Source organism: Cuculus canorus, chromosome 9 (assembly GCF_017976375.1).
Source record: "Cuculus canorus isolate bCucCan1 chromosome 9, bCucCan1.pri, whole genome shotgun sequence".
Classification (NCBI taxonomy): Eukaryota; Metazoa; Chordata; class Aves; order Cuculiformes; family Cuculidae; genus Cuculus; species Cuculus canorus.
The window spans coordinates 20,071,047-20,089,927 of NC_071409.1; the positions used below are offsets into that span (position 1 = coordinate 20,071,047).

The window sequence follows — 18,881 nt, forward strand, 5'->3', positions numbered from 1 at the left end:
CTCCTTCCAGCCGAAAAAAACCCTTACAATTCCAACAAGAAATTCACATACAGACAGTGCATGCACACGCACACAAGCACAAATGGCACATACAGCAGTTAATAAACAAGCAAACAAAAGCTCCTCAGGTTTTCTACAAATTTTGTCCTCAGATGTGATGAGCAATTTGCCCATGGCTCAGCCACCTCCTAAACCAGCTTTGAACACCGGCCCTCCAGGCCACCAGCCACATCACTGAACAAGGCTATCTATTTCTCAGACTGCTTTCCTCGAGATTAAGCTCAAACCCTACACGGCAATGGCAACTATCAGATAAAGCTAGAGGCACACTGGTGCTCAACATTCCCTTCTGAAGTTTAGTATAAATGTCTAATTGTCGTGATCAATAACCATAAGCTTATGATGCCTTTATAACAAACCCCAGAAATTACAGGGTATTGGCACGTATGGTACACACACGCCCAGTCCACCCTGAAGAAAACTAACCTAAAGCATTCCTTGTAAAGACAAGTCAGACATTGAGAGGGACTTGAAAAATGACAGAATCTATTACTCAACAAAAAGTAATGCATCCCACTGAGGCCAGGGAAAGAAGGAGAGGCTTGTGTTAGAACCATATATATACATATATATATATACATACATATATATGTGTGTGTGTGTATATATATATATATATATACACGCACCATTCTGACATAACGTGTGACCTCCTCTTGCATAGTGGACGATGCACTGACAGAGAATTAATAGAACCCACGAGGAACTTCCTTGGTGGTTTACAGAGACAGGAAAAGCCAGTTCAGGTCTGATATAAAAGTTAAAGTCTTTCAATGACATAACTGATATAACAGCCAGCAGTCACTTAAAAGGCAACTGTATCCCCCACCAGCTGTTTTTTCTAACCTGCCCCAGGACAAACCAGGTTCTGCAACAAGGACATTCAAAAACTGGCAGTTTTCTGACCACAGAAGGGAAGTACTCATGATACCTGATCTGCGCTCTCCAAACCACATCCTAATAACTCAACCAGCCCAAGCCCTCCACCATTACCTGCATAGTTAGCTTGAATATAGACGGGTTCCCCATCCACTTCACTGTATTACCTTCAAATACATGTGTTCTTATAATAAAAGAGAAAGTAGAAGTTACTTTAGGTTATTTCGCCATGGTTAAAAAAATATGTATGGAATCACAAGCTCATGTCACAGCGAGTCCCACTTAGCACCAAGAAGTCAAATAGAGCTTTAGAAACACAGGCCCTGAAAACAGGGAAGACTCAAATATTTCTAAATGAAATCTCACTTAAGGAAGAAAGTTAAATACAATGAGAATACGAAAATCCTTTTGCATTTGCTGCAGCTGCTACCTGCAACACATATGATTATTATATATGAAGAAATATTCTTGAAGCCATTTGCTATTTGCCAGGAGTTCACAAGTCCAACTGAAGAATCACATCCAAGTCTGGCATGTCAAATCGCATCACTGCTGATCACTACTCAGCTGAAGAAATGGGTGCTTTTTCCAGAGACGGTATGAACGACAACTAGAGAAAATACTGCATGTATGTACAAACAGAATATGTATAAACACACCCATAAACTCACTTGTATGCACACATACTCAGACACTAAGAATTTTAAAGGAGCACATGAACAGCGAGGGTGGCTTTTTCTCCACGTTACTGTTGATGCTGGCATTTGCCTGCAAGAGATCAAAGAGCCTACACAGCTCCACTTTCCTATTGCATTTTGTACAGCACATCTTGAAATTTCAGATTAATTAAAACGTACATAATGCAATTATATTTTCACTAAAAAGCATACTGGTAAATGTAGCTGCTTTCAAGAGACTCTTGCCACAGCTTGCCACTTCAATTCAAATAGGAGTGGTAATAATTGTTCACGTAGAAAAGCCTCTTGAGACATGAGCAGTACCTGGAGGTATGTGCACAGATGGTTGGTCAAGGCACACAGTCTGGAATTTGTCTTGTCTGATGTGCATTCATTAGTTTAGTTAAATCACATCCGTCTGAAGAGCGACTGAAAGCTGAAAGCATTCTTTCTCTGTTTAATTACAAACATGGTAGATTAATTTGAAAGCATCCAAACAGACAAGCTTCTTTGTAACAATTTTGAAGAAATACATGCAGTTTTCAAAATCTGTTACAACAAAAGAAAACAGATTAGCAGGAATGCCTACCTACAAAACTCACTGGCATTTTATGAAGAGGTAGCAAAATGCCTGCTGCTTATTCCCTGCACCATTTCAGAGACAAGGCCACCAGTAGCTGGATCCTTCCTCCAGCAAGCTGAAAAGCATAAACAACCTCTCAAAACTTAACCACTGTAATTAATCAGTGGGTTTATTCCCCTCTAGTTTATTTCTGTTTTAAATAACAACACATTTCAAGGTCCTTGGTAAATTCCATCTTTAGAGACAGAATGATCAGCAATATTCAATTCTATAGGAGATCAAGGGAAGTTAATGGTGTTTTGCCCCACATCAGTGAGAGATTATTAAGGCAGCTATTCAAAGGGTAACGACACGATGATTTTCAGTAGTTTGCATTTATTTAGATCTAAAATTTGTCCTTAAGTTCTGAAGACTTGAAACTCCATTACTTTAAGAACATCAATTTTGCACTGCATCCAGCTGCACACTCCTCATAGAAACATCTGTAATTTAGGAACAGAAACTATTAAAAAATGGTTCCTAGTTCAACCTTTAGATGAATTGCAATAAGCAAATAACTTCAAACATGCAGCAGAACTGAGCATCAGGAATGGGGAGATCAGGTCAAACGGCATCATGCCAGAGTGTCTTATTTCACCAGGCAAGTACAACTAATCAGCATATAATAGCTCTGATGAAATATCAGAATAAAGCAAGCTGGTGCACAAAGGAGTCTTTTACCAAAGGAAAACTTCATGCCACTAGAGGATTTTTCTTTCCCCCCCCGGTTTTCCACAGAGAAAACTTGTGAAAACTTGTGTAGGAAAAGCCAGCCCACCCTGTTCCCACCACCACACACGCCTGGAGTGCGCTCGTGCCCCAAAGGCAGTCATATTCGGGTGAAAACGTAATGGCACTAGACTTAAGGGAATAAACACAGCAGAAGTGGAACAGATCTCCAAAAATTTTCTTAGGCTTGTATTAGCTATGACTGAGCAGGAAGCCGCAGGCAGACGATCTAATTCAACGGCTCCACAGCATTCTCACTTCTGCAAACAGTCATACAAGAACAAACTCATCTGCAGCTCAAAATCGATTCTGAAACACGCAAACACATCATACATTACTGGCCTAAGAGCAAGCTACGCGGAGAGAAAACTTGTATACAACTGACTCTTCACATCTGGGGTTTTCTGTGCTTTTTCTTCAATCTAAAATTTAAATAACTCATTTTTGCTATTTATATTCCTTTCCTTCTTCCACCTCCTCACACCTTTCTTTCCTTGGCTTCCTCTGTATCATCACAACAGATGAAGAGGAGTCACAAGGGATATAATTCAAAAAGACAGTGGTTTTCAAGAACATAATTCTCACAGGATTTCATAGCACTTCATCCAAGCAAAAACAGGCCGAGGTTAACTCTTCTTCCACAATGGTGAACAATTTTTTTTCCAAGATTTTTTGTATTGCTGTTTATTTATGTTTTCATCTGGATTTTTCACATTTAAAAATCTCTAACTATAAGATCCACTCTGGCACAATTTCCTTTAAATAGCAAATACTTTAAGCATTTTTTTTTTGTTCTTTAAAGGGAAATTAATTTATGCAATACCAAAAATACAAGCAATCAACATTTTGAACTAATTTTTTCCTGCCTGTCAACACAAACATTTGAGAAAGAGATCTGTATTGCCTCTGACAAAAGCAATTTGTAAATTAAATTAATAACATCACAAAAGATATTCAGGAATCTTAAATACTGTTTGAAGCAAATACCAAGTTATTCCAACGATTTCCTTGAGGAGAAACAAACCCTTTCAGTCCAGACCTACACCTGCCTATAGTGCGGGCCCCAATCCTGCACACATTTGCACTCGGGTATGTCTTTCTGCACTCATAATAGTTTCATTTGCCATGTACTGAGCTCCCCAAAAACTCCCCAGGGCTGTGCACGTGTCCAGGGACACAGGCAAAACCTCCACACAAGAGGAAGTTCTTGCACAAAGGTACAAGTCAGATAAGGTGTATGCTTCATCTGTTTACTTTCTTCCTCCATTTAACAGCCAAAGTATTAATCACAGTGAGGCTGATAAGCATAGCATTTGGCAATAAATACCCTCTTTTGACTCTGCTCTCTCAAATAATAACCTCTATGCAATAATAATATCACAAAGACCTTGGTTATCTCCTCCAGAGTTCCTGTGCTGTGGAGAATCTACTGAAATCAATGGGGTGGGTTGTTCGGGTTTTTTTTTTACCGCTAATAAAACTATGAAGGAAGAAAAGGGTATCTATCATATCAATCTGCAGCGCTTGAAAAGCATGCATACCAAATTCCATTTACAACAAGGTTTCAGCACACCTTTGTCCAAAGCAAACTTTTTTGTTGTCACCATTCACTGCTAACCTGACTCCGGGCTGATGGTGATAGAGTGGCTCATTGTGTTATTGTGGGAAATTGCTACCGAGAGATCTCCCATTCAGCCCTGGGATTGAAGAACAGGCATTCTCAGGGAGCGGCCACTGCAAGGGAGAACCTCTGGATAGCTGCCGGAGAAATTTCTCATGTAGAAGGAAAGTTGAACCCATTATTATCACCATGCTCACAATATCTAAGTACCTAAACTGTATGAGTAGTAAAAATAACCAAAAACCTAAACCCCATTGCTGTAGAACTTCCCAGCATCAGGAGAAAAGTTAATTTTTTCTGCCACCATTTCTCACTTTCACAGAACGTAAACTAAAATTTGCAAGTTATTTAGTTTTCTAAACTGCATCGTGAAAATGAAGATAGTATGCTACCTAAGAAATTTTCCCTTAGAGACAGACAGGAATCTATATAAAAGCAAAAACACTAACCCAAACCCCACAAACAAAAGAGAAAACAGACACAAAAGTCATCACATCATTGTTCCATTTTCAATTTTGATTTGGTACCAGCACCTTACAAGACAGAAGCCTCTCTTGTTCCATGTATCTGATTTTCATTTTCAATGATAATACAGCATCAAGAAATTAATAATGCCGAATCTTTAAATGAAGATTACTAGAGGGGTTTGTTTTCTTTCAAGTGGGAAGACATTGGATCCCTGTTTATCTAAACAGAGAATGCTGAATCTCCATCACACTGAATACACCAATTGATGCAGCTATAAAGCTTAAATTAGCTATGAAATTACTTAAAAAGGGAAATCTTTGGGGTTTGTTACACTGTCTGAAATAGGATACAATGTGAAACAGAGTGGAGAAGAAATCAAGTTCTGTTGATACAGCACGAGATAGCCCAGTGGGATTACCAGCACTCAGGCTGCCCCATAACCAATTTAATTCTCAATCTTCACCATTCTAACTAAATTAATTCCCATGCTCTATCAACTCATTCAGGCAATGGAAGATTGAAAGGTGTTGTTCTCAATAAAAATAAATTGGCATTGTTCTTTCATATTAAGCAACACAGTGAACTACTGGACAATTTGTATTACGAACTGGAAACCAACATCACTTCAAAAACCTACACCAAGGCCAGCAGTGTTGGTTGAAAGGCACTACATGGCACAGTGCCAGGCTCGCCCCTCCACCTGCCCTGGCTGCAGTCAAAATGCAACATTACCAATTCTCTAACTCCTAGTTACAAGAGTTACTCATTACTAACTTATAAGTAACTGTTAACTAAAATTTCCTAATAGTTCACCAATTGATATTATAGCTTATAGCCTTAGCAGAACATGTAGAGGCAACAGCAGCACTGACAGGTTATTAACACACTAATTATTTTTAACATAATGAAAAATTTCTGAAGATTGATGAGAATTCTCCTGAAACCTAGGACAAGCAGCACACATCTTGCAGTTCACAGCACACTGCTTGCCGGGGTCCTTTGGGAACAATCTCTGAAAGATTGAATCTAAGGCGACCTATGGTTCCTGGTTGTTTGGGATTTTTAATTACAAAATATCATCCAAAAATATGTTACCCTGCTGCTTTGAGTTCCAAAAGATGAGAAAAGATTACAACGGCTTGCTGTTACTCTGAGCTTAGGCAGAAAGGTAGTCAAACAGAAAAATAGGGAGGAAATGATGTAAGAAAACAATGCGTTCTAAAGCTAGGTCTGCAGATGTGTACGCATTTTCCCATTTCCTAAAAATTTTGAGGACATAGCAGTGATTATCCAAGCCTACACAGACTCCACTCAGGATAAAACAGTTAGCATTAACCTGTAGGCTCCCACTAAAAATGAATCTTGATGGAAGGCAGCTCAGGTGCTTGGAGACACAGATGGACACGCATGCCTACAGAGCAGTAGGGCCAACACAACTGTGCTGGAGACAATGCATCACACACCAACAACTGCAGAAAGTTAAGTGTTAAAGCAACAGAAAGATCTTTTGAGAGAGTCAAGAGGCACATATACAAGACAGTAATAAGAACCAGAAGTTGAGCTAGGTAAAGAAAGGTAAATTTCTCCACAACTTGCAATAATTTTTTTTAATGCAAAATTATTATTTAATTAGAAAGAGGGCAGTCACACTTTGTGTTTCCCTATTGATTCAACTGCACACAGCTGCAATGAAGTCAATTAAATGCTTGAAACTGAAGTTAGCTTTCCACATCCTTTAAATGACACAATACTAGTCAAGCAAAAAACTTGACCAGACAAGCAGCAGAAAGCAACTTTCAAGTTTCATGCCACACGTAACTGCAGTTTCCTTTTCCCTTGTTACACTTGGAGAAATTAATTTCCATAGCTGCATATCAAGCTTCAGAGGTGCAAGAGTCAATACTCAAACACATTTAAGAAGTCCATAGAAAGGAAGAAGAGGTACTGCATAGAGGTGAACCACGAGAAGGCTAGTCTTACTGAATATCAGTGGGGTTTTTGATAGAGCAAAAAACCTTCCAGCTTAATAAGGCAAATGCACTTTTATTTCTGCCCTGAGATACCTGGCCTTCCCTCTCCCCAGCTCCATAACAAGCATCTCCAGCCCCACGGATACAATGCACAATTCCAGCAAAACAGCAGGGAACCATAAACTTCCTGGCCTGCCTGTTGCCGAAAGCCCATTGCTGTCAAACCCCATGCTGAGAGCCTTCCCAGCTCAAAACACTATCAAGAGTTATTTAGTCTGTGTTGGTCCCTGGAGCATTTCACGTCACTGACACGTACTGACAAATTGGGACATACCATCATTTGGCGTGGACTGAGAGAAGGCACATATGAGCCAACAAAGCCATGCAGCAAGATTGCCCCTTTGCCCCATCCAGCTCTGGAGCCACGTCACTGGAAGTCAGTGCCACAATCTCCGTTCAAAACACCTCTTTTCTTCCTCTGCTTCGCTGATTTTCAGAACGCAGACTTCATTTGTTTCCTAAGTTGGCAGAAACAACCCTACTTTGTCATGAGGTAAATCCACCGTACAAGCCTCAGAGTAGACTAGCAAGTATGAAAAAATAAAATCATCAGTACCAAAGTTTCTCTGTAGTCCATAATGGTACAGAAGGGCAGTCTGTGTGTTCAGAGATGGTTTAACCTGTTGATATCAAATAGTTGTTCAGCATCTCATTCTCCTTCTGGTGCTCACTAAGGAAATTCCCTCACCCTTAATGAATTCTGGCCAATCTTTTCCATTACCCCAGACAAAACTTCGACCCCAAGATTCTTCTCTTATGTCATTCTGTGTTCCTATGCACTGTTCCAAGCCCAGATATGAATAATCTAAGTCACAGATTGCTGGACATCCCTCCTCACCATCCTATAGGTGCTGGAGATACCTTACACTTCATAAAGCATCCGCTTAGAGCGCAGCATATAGAACTGAGTACTACAGCTCTACGCCAAGAAGTAGTCACTGCTTGTTACAGCTTTGAATGCTTAAAATAGAGTTATCTGAAAGTCAGCATCATCACAAGTCACTTCACTGAGTACTCTGTGTTTAAGGAAGAGCAGAACAAGATTTATCACCTGTAGCTAAAGAGACAGTGGATGCTCTGATTTTCTTCCTTCTTACCTATACACATTAGCTGTGTAGAAATCTCAGAAGACTACTTGGTCAGAAATAATGAATGAGATATTCATTCTCATACAAACAAAGCAGACTATAATACGCTTATTATTAAGAAGACAGTGAGGTATATCAGTCTTGAAGGCTTTTTTTTGAACACTTCTTAAGTTGACTAAATCAAGAAAAGTCATGTTGTTACTAACAATTGCCTTCTTGTGACAAACATGAGTAGGCCGAGTCTCATATTTCTTAAATATGAAGAAAGTTTTCACTAATAATAAACAAAGACAAAGAATTATTACAACCATCCCGCTTATAGCGTGAACGCTGCAGTATCATTGGGTTATAAAAGGATTAAGAATTCCCGAAGATTAACAGAAAAATGATCAAAAATGCAGAAATATGGTACCAACAGAAGAATTTTTAGACCAGCTAACAGACTGGAAGCCCACTCTCCAAAGTCACCCATCCCTCTCTCTAGGAAGGATGACTATGGGAAAAACACAGTTTGGTGCAGTTTAACATTACATACCTGTTATCAGACAGGGGTCTACAGGGGTCTACATTCCTCATCAAGTTACTTAGAAACATGGAATCCAGTCATGTCAATCTAAAGCAAGAGAGCTCCCTATCCCAAATATAAGTACAGCAGAGAAGGGCATCATGTATTTATTTTATACTTTATAAGTTTAGTTTAACACATGGTCAAACACAAGGTACAACTAACAAAAAGATTTTTATATTAAAAAAAACCTAATCAGTGGCAAGAAGACACAATGATGTAGAAAACAGATGCATAAAATGCACTGCTAGATCTAAACTTTTGCATTTAAATAGACGCCAGTGCCCCAAAAAGAAAATGAAAGAGGTAGACTCTGTTCAGGACAGTAGTGCAGGCCACCGTTCATTGATACATTAAATCTGATAACTACTTTTGCAACTTCCTTTGGCAGTTTTAACTCCTACAGTTTATATTCAGGTTCTTACTCGCCCTGTATCCCATCACAGAGGTTTCAGATCATCATCTAAGTCAGGAGAGATGAACATATACACACAAATACACATGCTCACTTTCATAGTGGGTATAATTACCTTTACTTATCTCAAGATCCTTAGAATACTTAAGCCACGTTCAGAAGTAAGCAAGTTCAAAGAATTAGTAAAGAACAGAAAGCCAAGTGGTGAAGAGAAAAATCTCAGTTTTCCCCTCTCTCATTGTCCTGGATTTAACCTGCTACAAAAACTGTCCACGTGTGCCTCAGCCTCACAACACGGCATACCTGTCCCCCAAAGCCTTCCACACACTTGCTTCAAGAGAGCAGCGTACCAGGGAGCACAGCTCCTGCCATTGGCACATACCAAAGATTCCAGATCATTTCTGCACCAGGACTAAAATGTTCTCATCAACTTGCATTTCTGTTATAACACGTTACTCCAGCCTCAAAAAAAAGTACAATCTCAGTGTGGCAAGTTCAGTATTGTTTTTGGAAATCTTTTCTTGGGTGCTGGGGATGCAGAAAAAAATGGGTTAAGAAGTTTAACACACAACACAATCCTCCTATTCCCAAAAATAAAGTCCAGGCATAAACCCTAAGAATGCCACACATCTATCGAATTCTTTTCTCTTTTTATTAGCACAGGGAAGACAAGGACAGGGGTACTTTGTTAATGCTTCATCTCTTCATTAAACTGCCTTCTTTCCATAAATTTTACTAAATTGCTAAACAGATGTTGCTAACTTTGAGATATGTCTACAGCCAAATCCTTTATGAAATCACGTATTGCTAGAAGCACACACACAAAAAAAAAAAAAAGAAGGAAAAAATATGGTAAACAATAAAGTCTCATTGTATTTAACAGCTGTAAGTCTTTGTTAGAAACAGCTATCCCAGAATATGCAGGCACATTCATGAGGTCGAGTGAATTCTATCTGAAGTTTACAGAAGGAAGCATATACAAACAGTCTTACAAAGGTATTTTCATTGCAGGAAACTCCAAGCACTTCACTGCTTCAGTGGCTGCCAGCCCACCACACTGTGAGCCAGCCCCACAGCCAATGGTGGAGCAGGCAGAAGCAACACTAAATACACTTCACTTGCACTACAGGATTAATCAGATCAGAAATCACTAATTAAATCCTGCTTTATGATTTAGCCTTTAATTCATTACGAATGCAAAGGCCAAACGTGCGATGGAGCCTAGTGAAAGTCATTCTGGAGTGCTTTGCTCCAGCTATCCCTGTCTCGATGTTCAGCCCTCCTTGGAAGTAAATGTCTTTTTAATCACTATGTAAAAAAGAGACTTTTGAAAAGAATCTAATGGCTAATTGCTGTACATTGTTGAAAGTGATAACTGCAAATCAGTGACTATTCAAGTGCTATGCTGGTGGCTTACCACTGCTTAAGATCACCATATTTTTTTGGTTCTTCAAAGCATTCCTATTTCCTCACTTAAGATGAGAAAACTAGAAAGTTCTCATCTTCTGCAAGTTTGCCTCCCTGCTTTAATTTTGTGGACTTCCTGCCAATAATACTGGTGAAAAGTAAAGTCTGGGTGGACAGAAAACATCCTGACAGAAGGATAGCCAGCTTTACTATACTTAAAATGTTGTGCATTTCTCCTCATCTGTCATTGCACAGCGCAGCTGTCAGCATGCGACCAGGTACATAACACCTTCAGGCACCTGGAAAAGGTCCTACACATCCCCCACCGTGGCTGCAGCCTCACACTTTCAGATAAACTGGCTCCCTAAGACTTCCTTAAGATTTCCTCTTCCCCTTGCACTCAACCCCAGCCATCGCACTGCAGTCCCAAGAGAAGAGACACAACAGTGCTTTCCAAGCAAGTTGGCTTTTAAGAGCACATCCTCCCCAATCTCTCCCGATAAAACTTTTTAAAATACGCCCATAACCCCATCTGAATGGCCTGGTCTGATGTAGGTGGCTTGGCCTTTCAAGCAATTCCTCCGTTTAATTTCCTCAACAACTGCACTCTACAAAAGCAAACATCCTGTGCCGTTTCCAGAGCCAGATCCCAATTGCAGCACGGGCAGGAGGGGAGTGGGGACTGGCAGCAGAGCTCCAGCCCACACCAGGGAGCTCCACCAGCCACTGTCCTTACAAATCTGGGTCACAACTGGAGTCGAACACAAGTTATAGTAACAGATACTTGGCTGTAGAACACAGTTTGACTGGTCTGCAAGCAGGTTGGCAGGGTGGAAGTGCTGTACTCCTCGTGCCCAGTCCACGCTCAAGGTGGTGCTCCCTGAGCAAACATATTCATAATTGGGCTTATGGGGTTAACAGCGACTGTATAGGAATCTTAACCTTTTAATGAAGTCACTGAAACTACACAAGGTAGATATTGGGGATAGACACATTATAACTCACTCTGCAACTCTTCCCTTTTGACCAGCTTCAAGCCCCATGAAACAATATCCAAGCTGATGATACATGTCAAACATTTTCTCACTAGCTTCTGTTTCATAAAGCAAAGCATAAAGATCTTAAAAATTACCTGTATCAACCTCAGAATTCAATCCCTTTAAGGCACTCTGACTCTTAAATAGCTTGCTGTCTCTTCCTATAATAAGGACAGCCAACATCTAAAGCTCAATGCAGAGGAGCAGTTGAGGTAAAGCCAAGGCTGCCATCCTCAGAATAAAGGCAGCTGTTCAACGAAAGGAAGAAAGCCTTTCAAGGAAGAAACGCAAAAATTCTGATAGCACAAAATTGCAACCATGACACTGGGATCTTTTTAAAATACATTTTTCTAGAGGGTTTTAAGTGCCATCTACTACTCTTCTAATAAACAGGCATTGCAATCTAATCTCAGTGGGGAGAAATGTTTCCACTTTGTCTTTGCTAATCTCCAGATAAATATCTCTTTTCTTTAGCAGAACTAAAAAAATCACTGTGGCTCCACTGGAGACAAGAGGGTGGGGGTAAATCTTCAATTGTAGACAACATCAAAAAAACCTTTAGCTACCATTTTTTAGTACTCCATAAATGATCACACTTTTGAGCGTTTTAATACAGCCTTAGCCAAAAGGATATTCTCGCTTCAGTCAATTATGCTTGCAACCTTTGACATGCGTATGCCTACAGAAGACCCATTACAAGGTAAGGTCGCCCAGCACTTACCCTTGGGTCCCAATAGCAAACAGACATTAACGTGCTCTCCCAATGGTGGCTGATTTAACACAATGCTGAACTCAGCGCTCAATAACCACCACAGCATCCAGGGCTACCGCCTGTTAGATACCTGACATCCACCCATCACAAACTCACAATCTTCTAATATAAGGGGAACTTATTAATACAGTCCAAATTTAAACATATAGTTATAAGTTTTAAACAGCTATGTAGGATTGACGACAGAAATAACCACTTCCACACAAGAAACTTCTTGCACCTTCTCTTGTGCTAGAGCACCCCTAAACATATTTACTTGACTATGGTCACAGATCCAGTTTTTATAGAAGTATTCCCTTTGAAAAACAGCTCTACAGAAAGAAGCATGTATCTTGTCTGAACACCAGATGCTTGTACACTCTCCAGCTTTAGTCAGCGCTCCAGCAATAAAAGTAGAATTGTAGTGTTTCTTCTCATTTCTGTTGGCTTTACCTTGTTAGTTGGCAAAGCTTAGATCCTACGCAGCGTCTCACATCAATAACTGATGTTCAAATCAGAATCCAAACAAATTACATTTCAATCTGCTCAGAAATCAGAGCAAGCATTTTATAATAAAGTCATTTATTCCAAAGCACTCAATGCCTGGGGGAAGCTTGCTTCCAGAAATATCACACTCAAGTATTTTATAGCCACAGCATTATTTCTTTGGTGTTCAATACCCACAATCACAACCAACTCAAATCGGCAACAACAGTGCATCACAACTGCCTGACCCCCTCTCCACTCCCAGATGAAGCTTACTGGTTTCCAGGCACAACTCACACCATTGGATACAAGATACCTTTGGGTCCCCAGTCCTTCAAGATCATCCCACTGTCCCACCACCCACCCTCCAAAGTCACTGAACTAGTGGGTCTGAAAATTTAAAAGCTGAGATCAAGATCTTTCCAAGGGCAAGTACCTACATTGGGCATTGCCAACAAGCTTCAACTAGACTGTAGGAGCAAGGAAGAGAATTTGGAGAGTGCAGACTGCTCTGACACATCTGCCTACAGGGCATGGAGGGAAGAGAGCCAGCAAAGTAAGCACAGAAGTCTTTATCCTTAGGTGACACTGAGGCAATCCACACATGCCAAAATTGTTATGTAATTAGCATGTTCTTAATTTTGTACCCTTAGAGAAGCTAAGTGTACTTAATAAACTGAAACTAAAGTAATGCAAGATAAAGCAACCCAAGTAACTAATCAGTTATAAGACTTCAAATAGAAGTGAAGTATTTAATTATAAACCATCAGTTCAAGCGCACAACACAATACAGGTCCATAAAACAATACAGTTCAATGAGATCTTTGCAGTCCACTGAATTTAATGACAAGCTTGATCTAAATTCACAAGATTCAAGGCTTCCTCCAAGACAATTTTATGCAACAAAATCCATTTAAAGAAATGACATGAAAAAAATGAAAGTTTGAGTTTTCCTCCAATACTCATATAAATTGTATACCCTCCTGTATCCTCAGCTTTTGTTCTCACAGCAGTACCTCTATCTCCAAAACCATTCAGCCTACTGGGAAACTGGTGTATAGGGGAATGAATTCATACGGGAAAAATTTCTTCAAAAGCCTCCATCCCCATTACTGCATTTCAGAATCCTTTAAACTATGCTCTAATGCTATCAGTTGACATTATTAATCATGAATCTACAATCTAAACACAAAACACTGAAGCTTACCACCGACAATGTCATTAACAGCTAAAAAAACTAAACAGTTTTAGGGACAAATATCTTGAAAATAACAAAGTTATGCTGATGTGCATCAGAGCAAAGGCTATGCTTGTCAAATTCTCATTTTTATTCTAACTTGAGTAACTTCTACAGCAGATAAGCATCAGTAAGGAGGAAGGTGAGGGAAAGGGAAAAGATAATGGAGCATTTCAGAGGATATGAAGTCCCCTCAGGCCTTCTTCCAAATTCAGTTTCATAGAACTTAAGCACCAAATATAACAGGCATTTCCGATGTCCATTTCTGACAAGCTTGTTTTGTTTGTTTTCCAGTTATCACCACCACTAATTGAGTAACAAAAGCCTAGCATCTAAATGCTTTTGTGCATCCTGGAAAATAGCAGCAGTACATCTTGCAGAGGAATGTTGTTGTACCATTTGCAAACATTGTGGAAATATGTTTATTCCTTATAAAACCAAGCCAACGGTTAGGAAAAATAAAGCATTTTCAGTATAGTATCCCAAGCACAGTAAAATTCAGTCCTTGAATAGGAAAGCATAAATCTCATTGAATCAGACTGAAACGAGGCTCTTTTTCACTAGGAGATAGATTCAATGTTAGAGTATTCATCAAGGTATCTGTGGTTTCATGAAAATACTAAAGGTTAAAAGACTGGTTTTTTTAGTTCTCTTAAGTACAATGATTGGCAATTCAAAAAGATTTTTGAGGAAGACTTCATAGAACCACTTTTAGAAATAATCAAGAAACCTTAAGCTGCACTCCACATGCAAGTTCCCATTAAGTCACATTAGCAGTACTCGAATTAACCAAAAAGATGTTTGGAATTCTTTCTGCATTACACAGACCTTCCTATTCCTCATTCAGCATCCCAGCACTCTCCATGTCTACATTTAAATCTCACCCACCCTTTGGCAAGACAAAGCCTGGTGCTGAAACCATGTCTCCAATGATGCAACTGAAGATCAACAAGGACTGCAAATGCAGCTGTACTGTAGGTGAACCTATGTAAACTCAGCTGCTCTCAATTAAGTTAAGCCCATTGCTTTAAGGGCAAACCTATATATATATATATATATATATACACACACGCACACATACATAGGGAAACATGACCCGAGGGCTACATGACCCGAGGGCTTCATGTTCCAGACATGAAGTCTGGAAAAGCTAAACAGACTTCATTAAGTCAGTCCCATAAAGTTATGATCCATATTTCAGCATGCTTCTTTTTGGATGCATCCTATTAGCTGAGATTTTCAACCAGGATATTACTAAAAGGAGATGTTCATAACCTAATAGTTCTTTGTACTGCTTGGAATCCAACACACGATAGAGGTACCTCTGTTATGGATATCTTTCTGTTACTCATTCACACCTTGGTATTTCAGCATTAGAGTTGTGCTTGCACTCCAAAGCTCACTGTCCCTTCCCCCATAAGGACAGAAGTCAAAGATCCACGGACAAGCACTTCAAGTCAAACATACCCTTTGCTATTTCAGGCTTTAACGTAAGCAGATTACAGCTCAGTTGTATTCTGCCTGAACTTTTGTTTTGCTCTTACCAATGCCGCACTAATTATCCCTGACAAAAGACGGACTTTAATTAACTAGCAATGACCAAACTTAATCTACAAACTCTTTCTTCCCACACAAGTCCTTTAAGTAGCCACTAAGTAACAAATTTCTGGAGTGAATCTTTAGGAGATATTCTTACCCCACAGAGTTCACGTGGAATTCAAACAAGGCTGGAGAGACAGGCTGTCATGGACGCCCTGTCCAAGCTGCCAGGGACGCCCCGTCCGCAGAAGTCAAGGCGCACCTCTGGCTGTGGAACAGCTTTTCTGCAGATCCGGGATACTTGTGCTCTTGCAGCACACGCTGTTCCGGGAAGGCTAGGCAGCTGCTATGCAGCCCAACGCACTTCACAGCAAGTAAATATATAGACAGACAAGATCTCCACCTCAAGCCCGTCAGAAGAGAAAGGGAAGATCTTTCCTCATGTCCTTTTGTACAGAGGACAAGAAAACTGTCTCTTCAAATACAAGAAACAAAGACCAGAGACAGTTTCAAAGTAGGAAGAAATCAAGGTATTGGGACAGGCAGCTAAAATAAATAAGAACAAGTCATTTAAATCAAAACCAGGTAGTCAAGCTGTCCTTTGAACTAGCACATCACTTGCTAAGGTATGCTACAGGAGCTCTTAAGAGAGACCCGCCACATGTGCACACAGAGCATCTAGGAGACCAGATTTTACCTTCAAACATTTTGCACTTACCTCTTCTTAATCTTTTTCCTTTAGGGTGGGAGATGGTAGTTAGGGGACAAGACTGGCAGACAAACAGAAGGACGACTGATTCCAAACAGCACAAGTACTAAAAGACTAAAGCTAAAGTAAAACCTGCAATTTCTCCCTTTAGCACGGACGTTTTCCCGTTGCACTGTACCTCAGCAGGAACATCCTTGCCTGCCAGGGGAAGGTGCTGTCCTGGCTGGGAAGGCAGCATGGGATGGGGATGCTTTTGGGGTGGCAGACATTGGACATGCACACCATGGCCACCTCCAGTACAGAGCCAGCGCAGAAGCAGGGATGGCATGTCATCCTCGGCTTCAAAGCCACAGATGGGTTGTTCAAGTGTAGGTTCAGGAAAGGCTGAAGCAAGCTCACCACCAGACCAGCACCCGCAGAGCCACACCAGACCCTCACAGTCACCTTTCTGCCTGTGCTGGGAGGCGAGGCAAGGAAAGGCAGCTCCAAGGTTAACTTCCATCTGGATCAACCCTGGGGTTTAACCCACACAGCCAAACAAGAGAAGCGATAGGAACCAAGGGAGCCGGAGGCAGAACTGACCTTTCAGGAGCAGCACTACTTAGAGCTGTGTAATCAAGCCACAAAATTGCACGTTTGGGTATATCTGTAGTATTCCATCTACCTATATACATGCAGAGCTGGATTGCAGCACCTCCTTTTTTAATATCATAATGTTTAACTACTTAACCGAGGTGATCCGCCAAGTTCTGTATGGCAAACACTTGTGAAACCATTTCCTTCCCCCGCTGCCTACAATGTATTTAGAGAAATATTTGATTTACACCACAAAGGGAATTCAAACATAGCTCAAGAGCAAATAAAACCTCCCTACACCATATACACACACAACCTAGGTAAGATGTGCGAAAATACCTCAGTGTTTTCCTACCCTTCTGGCTTCTGCACATTCAACGCTCAACAGTGGGAAGTTTCATCGTCACAGAACCAGTCAGGATCATCCTGCAAGAGCTATTGAATCATCACAGCATTAAAACTGTGGGAGATTATTAGAGGGAGATTAATTGTAATTAATACATGCAGTTTAGGTTTAAAACAACAAATGCTAATTTCCCCAAATTTATGGGAATTGAGAGGGGAAATTGACTTGAAAGAAAATTTACATAGATTACAATTGTAAGCTCATTTAATTTGGGTTATTTTAAGAAGGAACTATGAAAGAGAAATTATGATCCTCTCATTTGAGAAAGAGGGAAACTTTGGGTAAAAACCTATCCCGATTCCATGGTAAAAGGAAAACAATATAAACATAACAGAATATAAAAAGGGAGAAAAAGGAATAAAGAAAAACACAGCAATGGGTATAAACTAGAACTATGGAAAATTAGTAAGGGAAACCAAGACTGATGTCAAGACAAGTCAGACAAAAGAAAATAATCATGACTTGCAGGATGACAGAAAATAAGCTGCTTTTTAAAATAAACTAGGAAGGACTGAAATCTAATAGTGGTATAACCCCAGTGCAAAATACAAGGAAAATTGGGGCTAATGACACAGGGCAAATAAAACATTTAATAAATTTTTTCACTCATATTCAGAAAGAGGCAAAAAAATGCACTTTTATGAAATCATTAATTACCTCAGTGGCCTAGTCAGTTCCAAAATCTAGTAATTAAGTTTTGGTTGAGGCCATTGAGGAAAGGCCTGACGTTCTGTCAACAACGGGATGCACTGCTGTGGAGGGATGGAGGGGAGACCCTACTGCTCCAGCACCAGAAGGAAGCTGGACAACTACTGCAATTACATCCCATCAGTAAGGCACAGCTTTCAGACAAAACAAGCAAAAGTCAATACAAGATCCCAGCGATAAGGAATCCAAATAAATGAACACAATCAGCACTGTTGTTCTATATAAAACAGGTCCTATCAAACAAATCCAAGTGTACTCTCTGACGAGATTACACCTTTGCTTGGAAAGATAGCTGTGTTAGCACACATATATTCTTTAGTCGGCATTTGACTTAGTACCACGTAACACCGATAAAAGAGTTAGCACTGCTCAATCAAAATGAAATATCTACAGCATATGAAGAGCCAGCCAGTTAACTGACCACAGTTTAACCTGTGAGCTGATAACACTGTCTGCGAGTCAGCCACATCGTGGGTGAAGACAGACCCCACTGCTCAGTGCACAGCACTCTGGAAGGACTTATTGGCACTGTCCAAGACTTATTCTTATGGTCCCAGGGCCAACAAGGATTGAACATTAAAGAACAATAAGAACCAGTGAGCTGAAGCAGGAGCCAGGCAAATCAGGGTTGGGCACAACATTAAAAACAAAAAACCCAAGATTAGCTACTGGAGTAGACAGGATCAGTCAGGGAAGTGAACAGTGTCTCCTCCTCTTATGGAAGTATGACTATGTGCTCACCACAAATAAAACTTACAAGCAAGCCAGGATAACTTTATCCTTTCTAAAAAAGAACTATAACCCTACTAAATTAAGCGTATGATGTACCGCTTACTGACAATTTTATTAGCTTGCAAAAATTTAGTTGGCA

At 40.2% G+C, this 18,881-nt stretch overlaps 1 protein-coding gene across 2 annotated transcripts in view; it reads right to left on the reverse strand.

Moving 5' to 3' along the window:
* The window catches only part of FNDC3B (fibronectin type III domain containing 3B), a 198,013-nt gene that overhangs the window by 164,725 nt on the left and 14,407 nt on the right, over positions 1-18,881 (reverse strand). The window contains exon 1 of one of the 2 annotated variants that reach the window (XM_054074617.1): positions 16,903-16,919. The exons of the other annotated variant lie outside the window; for it this stretch is intronic. The gene's annotated coding sequence lies outside the window, so the exon portion shown is untranslated. Of the gene's footprint in view, positions 1-16,902; positions 16,920-18,881 lie in introns of those variants that run through there. 2 annotated transcript variants of the gene reach the window in all.